Source organism: Sorex araneus, chromosome 1 (assembly GCF_027595985.1).
Source record: "Sorex araneus isolate mSorAra2 chromosome 1, mSorAra2.pri, whole genome shotgun sequence".
Taxonomy (NCBI): Eukaryota; Metazoa; Chordata; class Mammalia; order Eulipotyphla; family Soricidae; genus Sorex; species Sorex araneus.
This window is the reverse complement of record NC_073302.1, coordinates 72,044,197-72,063,824: the sequence shown is the minus strand read 5'-3', so window position 1 is coordinate 72,063,824 and position 19,628 is coordinate 72,044,197. Positions and strand designations below refer to the sequence as shown.

Sequence of the window (19,628 nt, the reverse complement as noted above, 5' to 3'; positions counted from 1 at the left end):
GTAGGCTGGGGTGTTTGCAGTAGCTGAGCTCATGAACTGCCTTCCAGTCTTACCTCTCCTTTCTCTTGTTGGTGAAGAACAGAACAGACTCACGGGGCACCGACATCCTTTCAGGACCATCTGGAGATTTACTAGCAGACACTCCCAGATTCTGCAGATTTGGGCGAGGTGCTGAGAGAAGCACACGGGTCCTCTTCTCACCCACTTTTGTTTTTGTTTTCGTTCTCAAGGGTTAGCAGCGCTTTGCAGAAAGGGGAGCAAGGAGCAGGGGTGGCAGAGGGAAGAGTCGTATCTCAGGCACCCAAATTACGACTAGGCTTTGATGATCGCCTATCTGGGCTGATGGAAAGGGCATTGAGTAATAAATGGTGGGAGTGTGAAGAAAGCGCCTTTAGAACTTCCCAACTCATGGAAATTCAGAAAATGCAATGCAGAAATGTATGTTTTTCCAGCTTGCGAATCTGAAACAATGGGATTGTTGGAAGAACTTTGCAATTTGTTCTCTCTCTCTCTCTCTCTCTCTCTCTCTCTCTCTCTCTCTCTCTCTCTCTCTCTTCTTCAAAGCATTATTGTGTTCAGTGGGGACATGTGCTTTGCTCATAAAAATTTGTGTCTTAATCATGTATCTGGGTTGGGGGAGGTTATTACCCACAGACCATAATGACAGATGTGTATCTTCTCAGCTGGGAACACTTCTAAAAGAAAAGGGGAAATTTCTGAAGCAGAAAACACAATGTGTGCAAACATCTATATCTTGCCATACATCTATATCTAGCAGACTATAATTGATTTCTCTCTCTCTCTCTCTCTCTCTCTCTCTCTCTCTCTGTCGGTGGTGTTGGGAATCAAACGCAGGGCCTCACACATACATCACAGGTGCCATACCACTGAACCATGTTCCTGTCCCCCCTTCACCCCCCTCTTATTTCCTTACTGTTAGATTTTCATCTCAGTCGTTTCAAGGGTAACTTTCCCCCTTCTTGTCCAGCAATGGCCTGCTGGCTGACCTTTCTCTATTGACTACTAATCTTCAGGAATGAGCTACCTTTCAAGAGTACAGCAAGATTATTCAAATGCTGTAGTCCCTTTTTTTTCCTACCCCAAGATATCTTCTCCCAGGAGCTTTATGAAAAGCACCTAAACGGAAAGAAAAGGAAAGATAACAACGGGGGCAGGGGGGGTAGGGGGGGCAGGGGGAGTGGGGTGTGAATCACCCTTCTCACGAAGAAAGTTCTGTGAGTTGCTGAAAATTTTTGCTTTGCCTTGCCCATGTAGGAACAATTGTGATCTTTTAATTTTTGTTGTGTATTATAATTCCATGGATAAAAATGGGAGGAGGCGGGCAAGAGGGGAGGCTGGGGTAGGAAGCCGGCTAGAGAATTAAAAATCTCTTTCTTTGAGGGTGCCCCCTTCACCCCCTCCTGCTGGCTGCTGGATCGTGGGAGCCAGCCGTATCACTTCCTGTCCAAGTTGGCACTGCCAGTGGCTCAGTGTTTCTGCCCAGTGTTCTCAAACTGTGCTTGGCAAGTGCCCAGCAATAGAGTCGCCTGAAGAAACAGCCCAGCCTCCTCTCTTGCTTTCTGCCACTTTCCACAGCTTCCCCCGGCCTCTGTCCCTCATTGGATCCCCAGAGCTTGCTTTTGACTTATGTAACATGACCTCCTGTCACCTTCTTTCTTTCCTAGGGGACACTTGTCACTGGCTTTCCTGGGGCAGAAAGGTAGAAACGTTCCTGCCCAGGTATTTTTTCTCATTAGACTGGGTCAGCGAAAGAGCTGGTCTGGGCTTTGGAAAGGGAAGTGGGGTTCTCCCAGGGGACCCGAAGCTGCTGCCAGCAATACTTGACCAACCAGGTGGTTCAACGCAAGGGCTCCAGGATGCGGTGCTACCGGGCCCTGTGTGCCTGAGGTAGCTGGGCCAGCCCAGGGTGCTGGGGGGTCTCAGGGCCACCCGTGGCTGTGGCCCGCGGCCTCCAGACCTGCAGCTGGCAGTGCCCAGGAGGCCTTGTGGTGCTGGGATCAAGCCAGGCCGGGTTTGTGCTAGACTCACGCCGGAACTGCAGGGTACTGTTCCCCAATCCGAGCTGACAAACAAACCACAATTGGACACAAACTTTGGGCACCTTGATTCACAATACCATCAAGAGTAATGTTTCTGCACACTGCACTGCTACCCTGCGCCCAGCACTCAGGGTGCCAGTGTCCCTGTAACACTGTCTCCAGGTCCCTCTCATCGCCCCTGCCCTGCTCCACCCCACCCTGCCGCTCGGCAAATTCAGTCCTGCAGTCCAGCTCTCAGGCTCTGCTGCCATTGTTGATGCCCTTACTGACTGTCTTTGGACTCCGCCTCTGAGAGAGGTCAGTGGGTATTTGTGTTTCCCTGACTCACTGCGCTCAGCACGGTCCCCTCCGGGTCCCTCCGCCGTGTAGCAATCTGCAGGATTTCATGTCATCACACGATTGAGTATTCCCTTGTGTGTCACTCCATTGTGTGCTCACGCTGCGCTTTCTCTGTCCACTCCTCTGTTCCTGGGCACTTGTGGTGTTTCTAGGTCTTGGCTCAGGTGAATAGTGCTGCAGTGAACAGAGGCATGCAAATACTTCTCCAGTAAACGCTTTTTGGGGGAAAGCTGGCAGCTCTGAGTGGCTGCTCTGCGCCTGGCTCTCAGCTGAGGCTTCCTGGGGGCAGGCCTCCGTGTGCCGCCCCCCAGTCCGAGAAGCCAGGCGCTATGTTCATCTCTGCCTACAGTTTGGAGAGGGCCGGGCCCAGTCACCTGGGTCCCCATAATGGAGAAGCTGCAGGAAAGCTTCTGGGCACAGCGCAATCATCTTTATCTGGGAGGGGGCCTTCTTCCATGTTGCGGGTTTATTTATTAGAACTTGGATAGTGTGTGGTAGAAAAGTGGTATTCTGTGGTTTCTCTGTCTTTTTGGGGGGTGGTGGGTGGGGTTGGGCCACACCTTGCAGTGCTCAGGACTGACTCCTGGCATTGCATTCAAAGATCACTCCAGGTGGGGTTCAGGGGTCCATATGGGATGCCAGGGATAGAACTCAGGTTGGTCGCTTACAGGGCAAGCTCCCCAGGCACTGTGCTATAGCTCTGGCCTGGTTTCTTTCACCTTGGGTATCCTTTAAGGAGAGTTATGTTTTATCTCTCATGCTCTTCTCTGGATCCATTCCAACAGCTTTTAATGCCCATATGTTATGAATATGTCTGTTCAAAATAAGCTAGACTTTTCCTACCATTCTCCTTTAAATTCACCTTAAAATTTCATCATCCACCCACTGCCCTATTCCAAAGCTGCGTCCATACTGGTTGCTGTTTGTTACAGCAACATCTCACTTCCAGGGGCCAAAATCTGTTTAAGTTCCCTATGTCTTCTGTATCCAAACCCACGAATTTCATGCTTAAAACAACACAGATGTGTTGTCTTCCAGTTCTGAAGGTCAGGAAATCTATGCAAGTTTCAGTGGAATCAACTCCAAGAGCTCAGCAGGGCTGGGTCAAGGAGAGAATTCAATTTCCTGTGCCCAGTTTCCGGAAGTCCCAGTGTTCCTTGATTTAAGTCCTCCTGTCCCTTCTTAGTTGGCAGTTTTTACGTGGTTTCCACTCACAGCTCCTTTCTGCCCAAGAATTTCTGCGAATTGGGTATATAGGTGAATAAAATGGAAAAAAAAATCAAACATTTACTGATAATAACCCTTAAGGGGATTTATTTCTAAGCAAGTTTTTTAGATTTGTCATGATTTGCATATGCAGTGACATGACCCCGGTGGGTCATGACTGTGGGGTCATGACGCACAGTCTAAGAAACCTTAATGATCCCAATCCCTTTCATGCTTCAGATTTCACCTGTGGCTTCTCCTGCCTCCCATCAACCTCTGCCATCCCGGCCCTGTGCTTCTGATGACTGATCGACTGATGAGAACAGTGGTCCAGCCCAGACGACTCAGGTAAATGAACCTCCGCACTCAAAGGACCTTAACTTCAAGTCTTCTTTGCCATGTAACATAACCTTGTCATGGGTTTGGAAATCAGGAATGTGTGTGTGTGTGTGTGTGTGTGTGTGTGTGTGTGTGTGTGTGTGTGTGATAATTCCCTCACACAAGCTAAGGTGAAAACACGGAACAGTTAGCTCTCTGGTCTTAGCTGGCCCGTGCACTGCTATAGGCCACACATGTGGGGTCTGAGAGAGCAAACATTTGATTCAGGACTCATTTCTCCTATCTGGCTGGCAGCATCCTCCAGACAGGACAAGTCAGTGATAAGCAAGAGCTGCTAGAAGACTGGCAGCCCCCCTCCTCTCCTCTTCTGGGGACAGCAAGAACATCGCTGGGATTGTGACTCTCCTCATGGAGAAAGTCAGAACTGACATAAAACCAAGCAGTAAAATGCTGCTGTCGTTCCTGAAATACCAGTGCCAGCATGTGAAATGAGCAGCCACCTAAAAATCTCTTTCTCCTTTGAAGACAAAACTAAGATGCAGTGTCAGTGGAACCTCTTTTTTTTAACATGGGAAAATTGGGCTGGTCCACAATACTTGGTGTGTTATCCAGTAGGGTACCCCAAGCGGGGGAAGGGGGGTTGGCTGGTAGCCCCCTCTCCGCTTGCCACCTGGAATCTGATGCTAGTTCCGCTCTGACAGCTGGTTAGCCTGGCGGGCTCTCACAAGTCAAATCTTGTCTCAGGAAATAATTTGCTGGAAGATCAAAGAATGGTTGGGATAAATTAATTTTTCAACAGATCCACAGGTCTGGGAGAATGTAAACACTGTCTCTTTGGTAATGCTAATGGCCTTTGGAGAAATGAGAAATGGGGGGAGGGGCGGGCTCTTTATTTTCTGGTATGATTATAATTTTGCATTTAATTGTTCGTGTCTTAATATGCTAAAGTAGAACTCTGAAAGCATGCACTGAAGGACCTGAAATGCCTGGTTATTCTATGCACTACAGCACCATTCTTCTGAGACCAGTGATTCTTGGGGTGGGGTGGGGATTTAAGAGGAGTTCCACCCAGAAGCATCTGGCACTGTGTGAAACATTCTTGATCATCGATTCAGAAGAAAGGTGCTACTGGCATCTAGTGGCTTGAGGTCAGGGGTGCTGCTAACGACTCTATGATGTGTAGGACCACCCCCCTCCAGGCATTTATGGAGCCCACACAGTGGTTGTTCTGAGCTGAAAAGTCTCCATAGGGACTGGTTCCCCCCTCCTTCTTCTGACTTAGATGTGATTTTTTGTTGTTGTTGTTTTTGTTTGCTTGGGTTTTGAGCCACAGCTAGCAGTACTCAGGGCTTACTCCTGACTGCACTCAGGAAGCACTCCTGGCTGGGCTAGGGGAACCACATGGGGTGCTGGGGATCAACTCGGGTCAGTGGTGTGCAAGGCGAGTGGTCTGTTATTTCCGTCCTTGGATGTGTTCTTGCTGCAGTAGATAAAATTTCTTCTCTGCATGTAGATTTGCTTTCTTTGAGAATCGTTCCTTTGTCTTCTCTCACTTGGCGCAGCATCTCGTCCCAAGTAGTCTCTTGTGTATCTTTTGAGTTTGGTTATCTGGAGCAGGAGCACTGACCTGCAGGCAGTAGCCCCGAGGCAGGGTGGGAGTGATGGGGAGAGGAGAGAACACAGGCTCCCGTCCCCCACCTTTCCCGCTCAGCTCTCAAGAATGGATGTCATAGTTGCATCTGAGGGTGTTGAAGACAGAAAACTCTTTGACCTGTGATAGTGCTGAGGAAAGGTGTTTTCTCAGGGAACTAGGTGGGAAATTGGGTGGGACGCCCGGGAGTCCCAGGGTTCCCTCCCACCCCATCCATGGAAAAAGTGGCTGTTAAAGGAGAGACAGACATCAAGCAGACTGGGGTTGTTGCCCGTGTCCAGGAAGACCTTCTGCTCCTTCGCAGCAGCGGCTCTGTGATTGACAAAGCAATCTAAAGCACCTCAAGAGCCTCAGGCCAGGGCTATTTTTAAAACCAAATTGACAGCAAATAACTCCAGATGGAACATTCCTGACTTAATTATAGATACCTATGGAGGTCCCTGCCAGCAGGTGGGTTTCTGCCGGTTGGTTCTACGCTTTTCCATGCTCAGTTGGTTGTTTGAGAGTCAGTGTGGAACCCAGGGCTAGCAGGCTGACTTGCTGGATCAGTCTGTCTGAATTGGGGGTGGAGGGTCTCAGTTTGCCTCTATGTAAAGTGGGCACAGCCCTCCCCTCAGTGCTCTGAGGTCCCAGAGAGGGCATCCCTGCTGAGATACCGGGCATCAGAAGTGCTGGTGGAAGTGTTTCCTGTAAAGGCTACTTCCTACTTCATTCCTGGTTGACTTCCCCCAGTCTTTATTATTTTTTTGTTTGTTTATATTTTTTCTTTCCTTTTTTTAAAAAAAATTTAATTAATCACTATGAAGTACAGTTACAAACTTACAAACTTTCATGATTATGTTTCAATCATACAATGGTCGAGTATCCATCTCTCCACCAGTGCCCATTCTCCCCCAGCAATGTTCCCAGTACCCCTCCTGCCACCCACCAAGCCCCCTTCTCCCAGTCATTAAATGTTAGCCAGTAGTGCCACAAAAAGTTAACTTTTCACCCTGACTCATGATTAATAATTTTGTGTAGTTATATCTATTTGGGGACTTGCCCCAAGTCTCCATCTTGCTGCTGTTGTCTCTTTATGGGGGTGTCTTGGTGGTAGCTGGGTGTGTGTGTGGGGGGGTGTCAGCCCTGATCTGATTATTTTTCATTCTCAAGACGCCGAAGAGTTCATCATTCCAGGGACAGTTCACAAAAGGGCCACTTAAAAAAGCACACTAACTCCCAATTGCTTCAACTAAGGCACCCGGATGTTTCTCTGGTTAACTTCTACTCCTGTCAGTTTGCTCCTGGACACCTGCCCAGCCTGGGCTCCCCGGCCTTTTCTGCAGAAGGCGGCTCTGCATGGTCTCCTCCATCCTGAGGATGTCGTATCTTGCATCGTCTAACCACCCCTTTGCTAAGGCTGCTTTGCTCATTTGCATTTATAGTCATATTGCTTAGTAAGGTCATTCTCCCCGAGGTGTTATTTCCCTGCCTGCATCATTTATCTTACAGGCCTCCCATGTTTTACAGGTTAGTCCCATATGCCCAGCTACGCAAGCTCCTGTGCAGAGACGGATCCTTAGGGGCCTCAGCTCTGCCATCACTGTGAACAGTGAGCTTCAGCTATTGGGGGTGCTTGGTTTTGGCTCTGGGTGGGAGCTCTTCATTTGTCAGTGCTGGGGTTGGTGGTTTCGGGGAGCAATGCTATGCCGGGTATCAAACCCAGGGCACTCACATGCAAAGCATGTGTTCCAGCCCTACAAGCTGTCTCGCCGGCCCCATTTATAAACAATTCTTTTCAGTGTTCTTGGGCCATACCTGGATATGCTCAGGGCTTATTTCTGGCTCTCTGTTCAGGGATTACTCCTGGCAGTGCGCAGGAGACCATATGTGGTGCTGGGGATTGAACTAGAGTTGGCTGCATGCAAGACAAATACCTAACAGTCTTTTAGCTCCCCAACCCCCATAAAATTTTGAGGGTGTCTCCCAAGCAGCGTTCAGGGCATCCTGGTCCACTCCCAGCAGTATTCCATCAGCAGGGCTGCATGGTTCAGCACTGTGTCTGCTGGTGTTCAGGTACCACGCGGGCCACATCCAAGGGGCTCACTGGCCTCCTGGGCTACATCCAGCAGGGCTTGGGGGACCACAAGATGTCAGGGATTGAACTTGGGGCCCAAGCATGCAAGGCTCCAGCCTTTGGAGCTTTCTCTCCAACCCTAACTGTAGCAGATTTGAGATTAGTAATGAATAGACCCAGCCAGTGCTGAATGGAAGCATAAGTGAGGTTGCTGGTTGGGTTGGAAGCAGAAGATACAGCATGAGCAGATAAGGGACCAGGCAAGGGGCAGAATGTTCTGAGGGGAATAATAGACAATTATGAGTGAATCAAGTGGGAAACATGAGTGGAAGAAGGAGTCAAAGAAGCTGGGCGAAGTGACTGAGCAAGTGATACATTAGGGGAACAAGGGAGCCTGACTTCAGAACAAGCTGGAGAGTAAAAAAGCAAGTAAGAACGAGGGTGAATAAAAGCGTTTTGGAAGGAGTAAGAACCAGGGAGAGTAAGAGCCTCGATAAGAATAAGAGCCCTGGAAAGTAAGAGCCCAGGAGACTAAGAGCCCGGGAGGGTAATAGCCAGGAAGAGTTAAGAGCCCTGGTGAGTAAGAGTCGGAGAGAGTAAGAGCCCGGAGATTAAGAGCCTGGGAGAGTAAGAGCCTGAAAGAGTAAGAGCCCGTAAGAGTTAAGAGCCCTAGTGAGTAAGAGCCCGGGAGAGTAAGAGCCCGAGAGTAAGAGCCCTAGTGAGTAAGAGCCCGGGAGAGTAAGAGCCCGAGAGTAAGAGCCCTAGTGAGTAAGAGCCCGGGAGAGTAAGAGCCCGAGAGTAAGAGCCCGGGAGACAAAGAGCCCAGGAGAGTAAGAGCCCGGGAGAGTAGGAGTCCAATGAATTAGTTAGAGCCCGGGAGAGTAAGCCCGGGAGAGTAAGAGCCCGGGAGAATAAGCTTCACAGGAGTTGGGGGTGAGGGGGGCTGAGAGAGGGATCCTGTCAGGTGCTTTCAAGGAGGGAAGCCACCAGTGTCCTGTCCTGTGGTGGACTCGCATGGCAGTTTTAAGGACCCGGTCACTGCTGGGGCCCGAGGCAGGGAGGAGTGCGGGAGTGAGGCAGGCCAGTGCTCCTCTAGCAGCCCTTGGAGTCCTTGGCACAGAGCGCTTTGCTCTGGGTACACATAGTCCTGAGTGTGGGACCTGGGGACACGCCTGCTCTGCTTTGCACCTTCACAGGCGCCCTTGTTTAGTGCCCAGTTTGCTTCCCCGAGTTCTATGGGGTTCAGGGTAGATGAGCAATTCTCAATTTGGGACAGTTTTGCTCCTTGAGGACATTGGACTGAGTGGACATGGTTTTGGTCATTGACTAGATACTGACGGCCAGTGATGCTGCCCCAGGACAGCGCCATCCAAGACTCATCCAGTGCAGATTGTCATCCAGAAGGAGAGGGTGCAGGCTGAAGGAGCCCCTGGAAATCATTTCTTTGGTTTAGGAGTGACAGGCTTCTTGGCTGGTGGCAATTTCCCTCTGGCTCCCCCACCCTCTGTTGCCTGTATCCATTGGACTGTGGCTTTTCCATGGTTTATTTAATTTTAATTTTTTTTTTTCTTTTTGGGTCACACCTGGCAATGCACAGGGGCCACTCCTGGCTCTGCACTCTGGAATTACCCCTTGCGGTGCTCAGGGGACCATATGGGATGCTGGGAATCGATCAAACCCGGGTCAGCCGCATGCAAGGCAAACGCCCTACCCACTGTGCTATTGCTCCAGCCCTTCCATGTTTAATTTTTGCAGTCAGGTTCCAGCCCCTGCTTCCCACACAGACTGCTATACAAGGGATCTCGGGCCCGCATTTCTGTCCCTGGGCACAGGGCAGGGTATCTGTGCTTTGATACCATCGTTCGGGACATTCTCTTTTTGGCATTCGAGAGACAGATGTTCCTTTGGCTCATCCAGAGGAGCCCATAAATCAGTGTTCACTTGGTAAGACTCGAGTGCATGCTCTGTCAGCAGCCCCTGCACCATCAGGCTTGGGGAAAAGACAGGAACTATTCCTTGCCCCTGGACAGGAGCCTGGCTTCTGATGGGGAAGAAAGGAATACAAATGGTTCTCATCCGGGTTGGGTTGCAGCCGGTCTCCCAGAAATCAAGTCATTACCTCAACAATGTCAAAACTGTGTTCCCACACCAGTGACTGCCTGAAACATTTGGGGCTGATGAGGAGAAGAGTTAATTAGCAACTCCCTCTCTCCGTATCCTTTTTCAGCCTTCTCAAATTGCAGGATGAGACCGCTCGGACATGCTGGCTGCTCTCTTGGGAATCTGTCTTGTGTTGTGACACAAAAGGGTGCTAGCTAAATTTTGTGAGCCCCTTCTGATGTGAGGCTGGCCGGGTCCTGAGCCCAATGAACAAGAAAATCGACTTTAACGGACTGTCAATGGGGAAATACTTGAACTCAAAGAACAGCCCTGGAGAGTCTTGGGTGAGTTTACAGAGCAAAGCTGCCTGTTTGCTCTCAGAAATACCTTACCCTGCGACTGTGGGTCAACCGAAAGCCTGTGAAAGAATGAAACAAGCGTCATACTGAGTTTTTGCAAAGAGTGTGTAAGACAACACAAATTTGGGATAAGAACAGGAAGCATCACTTTTTCAGATGATGGATGGTAAGAAGGGATGGGTTAAATGGAGCAACTGAAAATATTGAAGGTGAGCCATACCTTGGTGGTTGGCATGTTCTTTCTGAATGAACTTCTGCCCAGAAGGACCTATTTTATATATATTTTTTCTATTACATTGCTGTTTTGTCTAGTTTAAAAAGATAGGATTGGTGGTCAAAATTCTGTTTCTATACATTTGCTAAGCTTGCTTTCTGTGTTTTTGTGTAAGGAATCCCTAACTTAGTCTGCAGCCTGAAGAAACAGTATCATACACTGAAGCTTTTAAATGCCCATGGCAGGTCAAGAGGTAAAAGAGAAAACTGGTGGTGGGTAGTGAGTGGAAAGTTTTAGGCTAAAAAGAGTTGCTATAAGATCTTAGTTCTAGTAATGGCAGAGCCAGTGATCACCTCAACGTGAAAGAGCTTGAGTTCTCTGCCTAATTTTCTTTTCCCTGGCAGGACTATGGGAAATACAATAGTGTATCCTCTTCTTCAAGTTTTTCATGCTGTGAAATTCATATTTTTTTTACAATGACAAAAGCATATGAGTCTTTAGAGTTAAGAAGACTATTTCTTGTGTCTTTTGGTTTAGTCAAATCCTTTTATAAACTAAAAGGATTAGGTTATAATCCTACTAAGCATTCTTTATGGTAGTTCCTGGAGGAAAGAATATTCTGTTGGGAGGGGGAGAAACAATCCAGGGAATGTAAGATAATCCTTATGTCTTCAGGATACCAGCAGTCATCGTGAATCCATATTGCAAAACCTCAGTAAAAATGACTTTTAAGTGTTCTTCTCACTTCAGGACACCAAAATAGAAGACTTATTGAAGCATTTGTCAGTGATATCAGTTATCCCTATTTTTGTGTTTGTTGCAGGTCAGTGTAGACTACTGACCTTAGCAATACACATGGCAATCCTATTTACTTTCTAGGACTACTTGAACAGTAAATAAAAGAAATATCTGACAAGAATATATGAAAATAGAATGCTAACATATTTATTTGGATAAATATTTATATGGATATATTCCTGTAAATATATGTGGAAAAAGGAAAAGTACAAAGATATGAGTAGCATGAATTTTATAGCCTGGTCAAAGAACTAGGCATTGCATAAAATTATGGGTGTGATTTTATAAAGTCCTCTTCATGTTAACCTTACTAAGAATTCCAAAGAAGTTTCTTTCCTCATTGCCTCCGACTTGGGAAAACAAACAAGGTTGACTATATGAAGATTCATCTTTTCTCTCTGATTTTTCTCCTTTCTTGCTCTTAATTTTGGTAGTTCTTCTGCCAAGTATCCTGCTCCAGAACTTTCTGAAGGAAGGTGGAGAATCGCCCTGTCAAAGCACTCCTTCGGGTTTTGTTCCCCAGTTTGCTATAGGTCTGTTGGAGGTCTGCCCGCCAGGGACTCGGGGGGAAGAACCCTTCACACAGCGAACAGTGGTGGCGCCTCCCTCTGCTCCGGCTCCCTTTTAAGTTTCTTCCACTATGTCAGAGAAGAGAATGGCCGTGGAGTTATTGGTGAGAGACCAGGACTAAATTGGTAGGGGGACTTGCCAGTGTCTCCAGACAGTTTCATGTTTAACAACTTTGATTCTCTTTGGAGAAGCGGCTGGGCAGTCACTGGAATGGACTGTTTCCTCCTTCCCCTTCCTCACTGGACTCCAAAGGTCTCAGCACACAGCTTAAGGCTTCCCCAAAGGCCTGCAGGCTGCCTTGTCGGGGTGTGGAGGGAAAGCCTCCCTACTTCTCCCCTTTGTCTGTGCCACCTGGCTCCTTTGTTTCCTTCTCTGTGTCCTCTGGGGTACAAGTGGCAGTGACTCCATGACACAGGAACTCGGAAGCCAACGCACAAATCCCCAAGCAGGTGGCTTGGCTGCCTATTGTGTGGGCAGGAAGCAAGCAGGGCTCTCCTGGGCTGCTCGCAGCCTCTGATCACTTCTCCTGGGTAAAATGATCCTTAATTGGGGCTGGGAGACTGCACGGGAGCTCAGGGGGCAGAAGCTTCCCCAGGGAAAGCCTCCCGGGTGCCTTTTGCTCTTTTCTTCCCTCTGAACTCTGAGGCCTTTCAGGACAACTGCTGATGTGCAATGTCAGCAGTCTCGGGACCCCTGAATGGACACAGAGGCTGGAATAGTGACAGAACAAAACAGAGCACCAGAAGATCAGCCTCACCAGCCGAGTTAAAGCAGTGAGCTGCCCCATCACCACCACCGCTAGTCCTAATTATTAGTATCTTTGTAGATATTGGTAATTCCAAAGAGAAACACTGATCTTGAATTGGTTGATTGCCATTAGGTGTGTATTACTGGAAATACATTCGGCATTCTCTCTTTTTGTTTTGTTTTGCTTTGTTTGGTGTCACATCTGGTGGTGCTCAGGGCTTACTCCTGGCTCTGCACTCGGGGATCACTCCTGCTGAGCTTGGGGGACAATAAGGGATGCCGGGGATCAAGCCCAGGTCAGCTGCATGCAAAGCAAGTGCTCTACCTGCTGTATTATATCTTCAAAGCCACATTGCACATTCTTATTTAATAGCAGAGTTGGTGCTACCCGTTCCTTCCAATGCCCATATATAAGCTTGAGGTGAATCTTTAATGCTCTTTTTCTCTGATTGAGCTGCAAAAGTGGATAAGTCTCCTACAAACAGCTACCATAGAAAAGTAGCACGTGCTCTGTGATCAGATTAAATTCAGAAGTGGGAGGCAGGGGCTGGTAGCGGTAGACTGAAAAAATTAGATTTCAATCCCAGGATTTTGGGGTTTTGAAGAGGAGGAGGTCAGCTAGGAAAAGATTTAGCAGCAACTGATTCATTTCATTTCATTGCTTTTTGCCAGTTCCCGCCCCTCGTCCCCCAAATTCCTTTCTCCCCATCTCCCAGACTCCAGAATCACTTCTGCCACATCTTGAGAGATTTCCCCAAAGGTAATGTCGCTCTAGGAATCTGAAAGTCCAACCACCCTGTCTCTCACGCCTTGGGAAAAGCGGAGTGGGAGAGAGGAAAAGAAAGCTGGAAAAGAACTGAAATGAGGGTTAGGGAAACGGAAGGAAACGGGAGAGGAATCTGACAAGAATGTGACTCAGCAGAACCAGGGTTTTGTTTTGTTATTTGTTTTGGGCCACACTCGGTGTTACACAGGAATCACTCCTGGTTTAGGACCGGCGACCACATGCAGTACCAGAGCTTGCACCTGGGTCAGCCATGTGCAGGGCAAGCACCTTAACATCTGTTCTATCTCTACAGCGGGTCCTGCACACGGCCGAACTGGGTTTGATCTCCTGCACTACACATGGTCCCCCGGGCCCCTCCAGGAGTGGTCCCTGAGCCTATGAGGACTTAGCCCACCCCTGTCTCCCAAAAGCCCCAGATGAAAAAACACCTGGATTATATCTCTGGCCCCGAGAACCAGGCTTTTGCTGAGAAGACTAGCAGCTTCTTCTTCACAGGGCTTATCCCAGGTATACTAAACAAAGGTCAGGAGATGAGGTAAGAAGAGAGATCAGACCACCAGAGCAGGAGAGAAACGGAAATTTGCCTGTTCTCCTCTTGTATCCAGACTAACAAGGTGGGAAATGTTGTCATGCAGGATAGAACTTGGGGCCACATTAAGTATATTGGGTTATTGAGTTTTAAAACATGATTCCCAGAATTTTGTTTTTGTTTTGGGGTTCACACCCATCTGTGCTCAGGGCTTTCTCCTGGCTCTGGGCTCAGGGGGCCGCTCCTGGCTCGTGCCCGTTGGATCATATGCTGGGGCTTGAACCAGGGTCAGCTGCATGGCGCAAACTCCCTAACCCCTGTACTATCGCTCCAGCCATGATGATTATTTAACCTGTGCTCTAGGCCCTCCACTTGCTATTAGAAACATAGCAGTGAACACAGTGATTCCTGCATGCATTGGAGCTTACTGTGGAAACCTGTAGATTGACATTAAAAAAAAATTACAAAGGAGCAGTGAATTTGACAAAAGTTATAAAAACTAAGTATCACTGTCATCCCGTTATTCATCAGTTTACTTGAGTGGGCACCAGTAACGTCACAATTCGTCCCAGACCTGAGATTTTAGCAGCCTCTCCTTACTCATCTTTCCCAATGATTGGAGGCTCTGTTCAGGGTCAGGGGAATGAGACTGTTATTGTTACTGTATTTGGCATATTGAATACACCACGGGAAGCTTGCCAGGCTCTCGAGTTTGAAGATAAAAAAAATAAATTAAAAATTTATTAATTTTTTTTAATTTTAAAAAGTAAGGAAGATATAATAGGAGAATCTGATCTAGTGTAGTCTGGGAAAATGTTCTTAAAAGTGCCTTGAGTACTGAATTGAGTTGTCCGGGTGAACCCTGGGCATGGATTAACAAGGCCCATGCTTCCCAGTTGAGTACTACCACCCCCAAGGGATACCGGAACAATCCTGGGGGAAGGTAGTAACTTTGGGTGCAGCTGAAGGATGCTTTCTGTTTCTTCACTTAAAGAAGATAGATTGGGGATGGGCACGGGAGAGGAGGGAGTCCTGAGTAATTTTTTTTTTTTCCTGTAAAGGCAGTAGTAGCTCAGATAAGTTTTGAAACATCTGGTCTTGGTGTAAGTGGGAGTCAGGTAGTCATGCAGAGTGGAGGGGTGCTGTGGCAAAGCTGCATATGCAAAGGCCCTGAGGTAGGAAGGGAGCTTGAGTCCAATTGAAGAACAGATTAGGATCCAGTGTTAGGATCCAATGTCTGCTAGTGGAGAAGGGGCTGGAGAGAGAGACACAGGTAGATTAGGAAGCGCAGGGGTTTTGCCCCAAGTCAGCTGGGAAATGGCTAAACCAGACCTCAAACTCAAGCCTCTGCAAAGACATAGGGATCATCAGTATTTGTTAAACAGTATTTGGTGATGTCAGTTCAGGCACGGGTATAAGATTCCTAAGCGGGGGCTGGAGATACGGCTCACATGGAAGAGCGCAGGTCTGCAGGCTTCCGGACTGGGCCCGTTCCCTGGCACCACACGCCCCTTCACTCCCTCTGCACCTTTGGGTGTGGCCCCGACTGCCGTGAAAACCCACCAGCCCAAAGAGAACCCTAAATGACAGCTTTATTTCCACATAGCTCAGTGATCTTTTAAATATAACATAAAGTGTGTGTGAATATTGTTAGCAGCTGCAGAAAGGAAGGGGAGTGCTCTTTTGAATGAGTGCTTGGAATTCTGCCTGCCTTTCTCTTCAGCCTTGCCAAAATGTAATTTCTTTAATTCATCCAATCACATTCTTGACTAATCTGCTCAAGTCTGTACTATGCCTTGGCTTTTTTCCCTGTAACAGCTTAGGGATTTTTAAAGAAAATATTTGGAAATGTTTGCTCTTGATCAGGGTGTTTGCGGTTAGGTGTTGTCCTCGCCGCTTTTATTGTGGAATGATCTGTTTTTCTATCGTGGTAGCCTTTGTTCAGGATAGGTGTTGTAATTTTGTCACTTTTACTTGAAAAAAAAATCATTTATCAGGTGCTTTTCTATAGAAAGTCCCTATTTTCTGGAAACTGAATTACATTCAGGAATATTTAAAATGAAATAGTTGTTAGACAATAATGATTAAATTACTGTTGTGTGTTGAGGTGCTATTTTGTCCTAAGTGATAGCTTTAAAGCCCCATTTCTCATGATTTACATAAGTGAAGGTTGTCCTGTGGTTTTCATTTAATGTTTGTTTGGGAAACTGAAGCTTAAAGAGACTGAGTGACTTTCCCAAGAGGACCCAGATGGGTAACAGCAGAGCTGGGACCGGAACCCAGGTCCTTCCAGTCTCTCTTTCAGGATTAATTGTGCTTTAGACCGTTATGGGAAGTCCTATCTTATGTGAAGAAGCAATATAACATAAGAGACCAAGTAAATGTGAATAATTGTAATGAAATCTCTTTTATATGCTATTATCAGGATTTTGTTTCAGAGGAGAAAATAGAAGCTAATTGCTAGCTTTCACATTCATCACTCTTAGCTGATTGGTAAACTCAAAGTTTCCCTCTATTTAGCTTTATGATTGCCCGCATGGCTTACACAACATTAGTCATATGAGCAAACACCAAGAAGAGTTCAGAACCCAGTTAAGTAAAACTATTAACTCTGATGCATGTATTATGGAGCGTGTCCATCACAGCACAATTCAGTGCCATATGCTTTTGCTGGGTTTCTTCTTACCTTGCTGTGACTGAGAATTAATTGCACTAACCTAAAAGTTAAAAATTCCTATTTGGCTGGAAATTAAATCACATAGTCTGGGGATCTTAAGTCCTTAAGAAATTCTTTCAAATTTGATGTGTCCAGACTTGTCCTGGAATATGAAATATTTGATTTAATAAGATCTGTGGGTTCCCAGTGCACAACTGTTTTTGAAAATATGTTTCTCAAAATATAATTAGGGAAAAATTCTTTTGAAATGTTAAAATTACCCTATAGTGATGATAAAGATGCTGGCAGACCCCTTTGTTTCAGGGAAGCAAAACCAAACTCCTGACCTCCATGCTATTCTAGTAATGGCGTTAGTGAGTAGACAAGCATCACTGGTCATATTTCAAGTAATCATTAAACTTTTTCAAAGCTGTGCTTAACTACTTCTTAATCACACTCCTCTCAAACGTTACTGCAAAGCTGTTGAGGAGAGACTAAGTTGAAATTATTATTTAAAAAAAGTTTAAATTATAGTTTAGATAATATGGTTACAATACTGATAAAGTTTATGGGTTTTACTTTTACTTTGTTTTGTTCTGTTTGGGGGCCACACCTGGTGGTGCCCAGGGCTTACTCCTGGCTCTGTGCTCAGGCACTAGGTGATCCTCTGTGGTGTCAGGGATCAGAATTGGGATCAGCTTTGAGCAAGGCAAGCACCTTGGCTCCTGTACTGTCTCTCCGGTAACTTCAAGCACATGTTCTTTATCCAGTCATCTGCCAGTGGATATTTAGAGTGTGCCCATATGTTGCCTAATGTAAGTGAGGCTATAGTAGACTTAGGAGTAGGTCTATCTTCCTTAAAATCCTTTTTTTAAAATTTTTTACATGAATCACCATGAGGTACAGTTACAGACTTACAAACTTTCGTGCTTATGTTTCAGTCATACAATGATCGAGTACCCATCCCTCCACCAGGGCCCATTCTCTGCCACCAATGATCCCAGTATCCCTCCCACAACCCCCACCCCTTCCCCCACCCCACCCAGCCTCTGGCAGGACATTCCCTTTTGTTCTCTCTCTCCTTTTGGGTGTTGTGGTTTGCAATAGAGGTATTGAGTGGTCATCATGTTCGGCTTATAGTCTACTTTTAGTTCACATCTCCCATCCTGCATGGGCCCTCCAAGCACCCTTTACTTGGTGGTCCAGGAGTAGGTCTATCTTTTTAAATGAATATTTCGATAATGTTAGGGAAAGAGTAGCTAGAACATACTGGAGTTTTGTTCTTCTTCTATTTTTTTTTCTTTTTGGGTCATACCCAGAGATGCTCAGTGGTTACTCCTGGCTTTGCACTCAAGAATTACTCCTGGAGGTGCTCAAGTGACCATACGGGATGCTGGGAATCGAACCCAGGTTGACCACGTGCAAGGCAAACGCCCTGGCTGTGCTATCGCTCTAGCTCCTAGTGTTTTGTCCTTTTTTTTTTTTTTTTTGCTTTTTGGGTCACACCCAGCAATGCACAGGGGTTACTCCTGGCTCTTCACTCAGGAATTACTCCTGGCAGTGCTCAGGGGACCATATGGGATACTGGGATTTGAACCTGGGTCGGCCGCGTGCAAGGCAAATGCCCTACCCGCTGTGCTATCGCTCCAGCCCTAGTGTTTTGTTCTTAATTCTTTGAGAAAACATCACACTGTTTTCTGCAGAAACTGTCCCAGATGACATTCCCCCCCCCCCCCCGCAGCAGTGCTCTGGGTTCTTTTTACCTTACTGGGAATGTTGGTTTCCTATTGTGCTCTCTCCTGATTGAATGTGGGCAGTTTTAGGATCTCCAGTCAGGCTAGTTTCAGGGACACAGAGTTGCCAGATACTGGTTATGTTGTTGTCTCCTACCTTGTGTCAGGGTCACACACACGTGGCTGTCGCTCTGGGCTCACGCTGGCAGCTCTGCCGAGGGGAGCACACTTGTGGGGCAGTGTCATGGGGTCAAACCCAGGCCTCTGCATACAAGCAACTCTCTGCCACTGAACCAGGCCTCCAGGAGCTGATTTCCTGCTCCTTCGCTGGTATCAAGTCGAATTCATCCCTCTAGTATCCTTGTTCTGCCAAGATAATTCAACCATTTATCCAGTTACTCTCCATATTTAAAGTGAGTTCCTAGCTCCTGATTGCCCATTTCACGGCTTTCTCAACTTTTCATGACCTTTTCTCTATTGCCCAGTTCATGACTTTCTCAAGTAGTCTTCAGTTGTATTTATTTTTCCACTTTAATCTTCTGATTTAGTCTTTTGGTTACATGAGCTTCTCCTTTCTCGTTCCAAAGTTACTCAGACCTCATCCTTCAACTGTAAGTAACCTCAAATGTGATCATAGCTAACGAGTAGCAATGTGAGAGCCATTTACAAAAACACTTTTGAGACAATCCCAATAATATCAGGAGGGGTGAAATCCTGATGATAAGAAGTCATCAATTATTTTAGAGGTTGATAATATGATTATTTTATTTTTTTAAATTATTTTTATTACTTGCTTTTTGGGTCACACCTGGCAATGCTCAGGTGTTATTCCTGGCTCTGCACTCAGGAATCACTCCTGGCGGTGCTCGGGGGACCATATGGGATGCTGGGAATCGAACTCGGGTCGGCCGCATGCAAGGCAAATCCCCTACCTGCTGTACTGTTGCTCCAGCCCCAAATTGTATGATTATTTTAAATGGATATTTTTATTAGTTATAAATATACACTGAAGTTTCTATGGGTGAAAAGAATCACTGTCTGGGTTTTGCTTTAAGGTCTCAGCAAATGGGGAAACAATAAAAAGAGAACTGGGGATTCTTGGAAAAGACAAAATGCTGGCAATTATTGAAGCTTAGTGATGGTGACATTGGATGCATTTTTGAAATCTTTCCATTCATTTACATATTTGAAGTTTTCCTTTATAGAAAGTTAAAGTCATCATCATCATCATCATCATCCTGTTGATCGTCGAATTTCTCCAATGGTCTCAGTAACGTCTCCATTTGTCCTAACCCTGAGATTTTAGAAGCCTCTCTTTACTCGTCCTTCCCAATGATGCTGCATTGGAGGCTCTTTCAGGGTCAGGGGGATGAGACCTAGCATTGTTACTGGTTTTGGCATATGAATACACCATGGGGAGTTTGTGAGGCTCTCCCATGTGGGCAGGAAACTTTCTGTAGCTTGCCAGGTTCTCCCAGAGGGAG

General features: G+C 46.7%; 1 protein-coding gene across 3 annotated transcripts in view; it reads left to right on the top strand.

Moving 5' to 3' along the window:
- The window catches only part of KANK1 (KN motif and ankyrin repeat domains 1), a 229,613-nt gene that overhangs the window by 30,888 nt on the left and 179,097 nt on the right, over positions 1–19,628 (top strand). For all 3 annotated transcript variants that reach the window (XM_055118415.1, XM_055118412.1, XM_055118410.1), the window contains exon 2: positions 3,846–3,953. The gene's annotated coding sequence lies outside the window, so the exon portion shown is untranslated. The remainder of the gene's footprint in view (positions 1–3,845; positions 3,954–19,628) is intronic.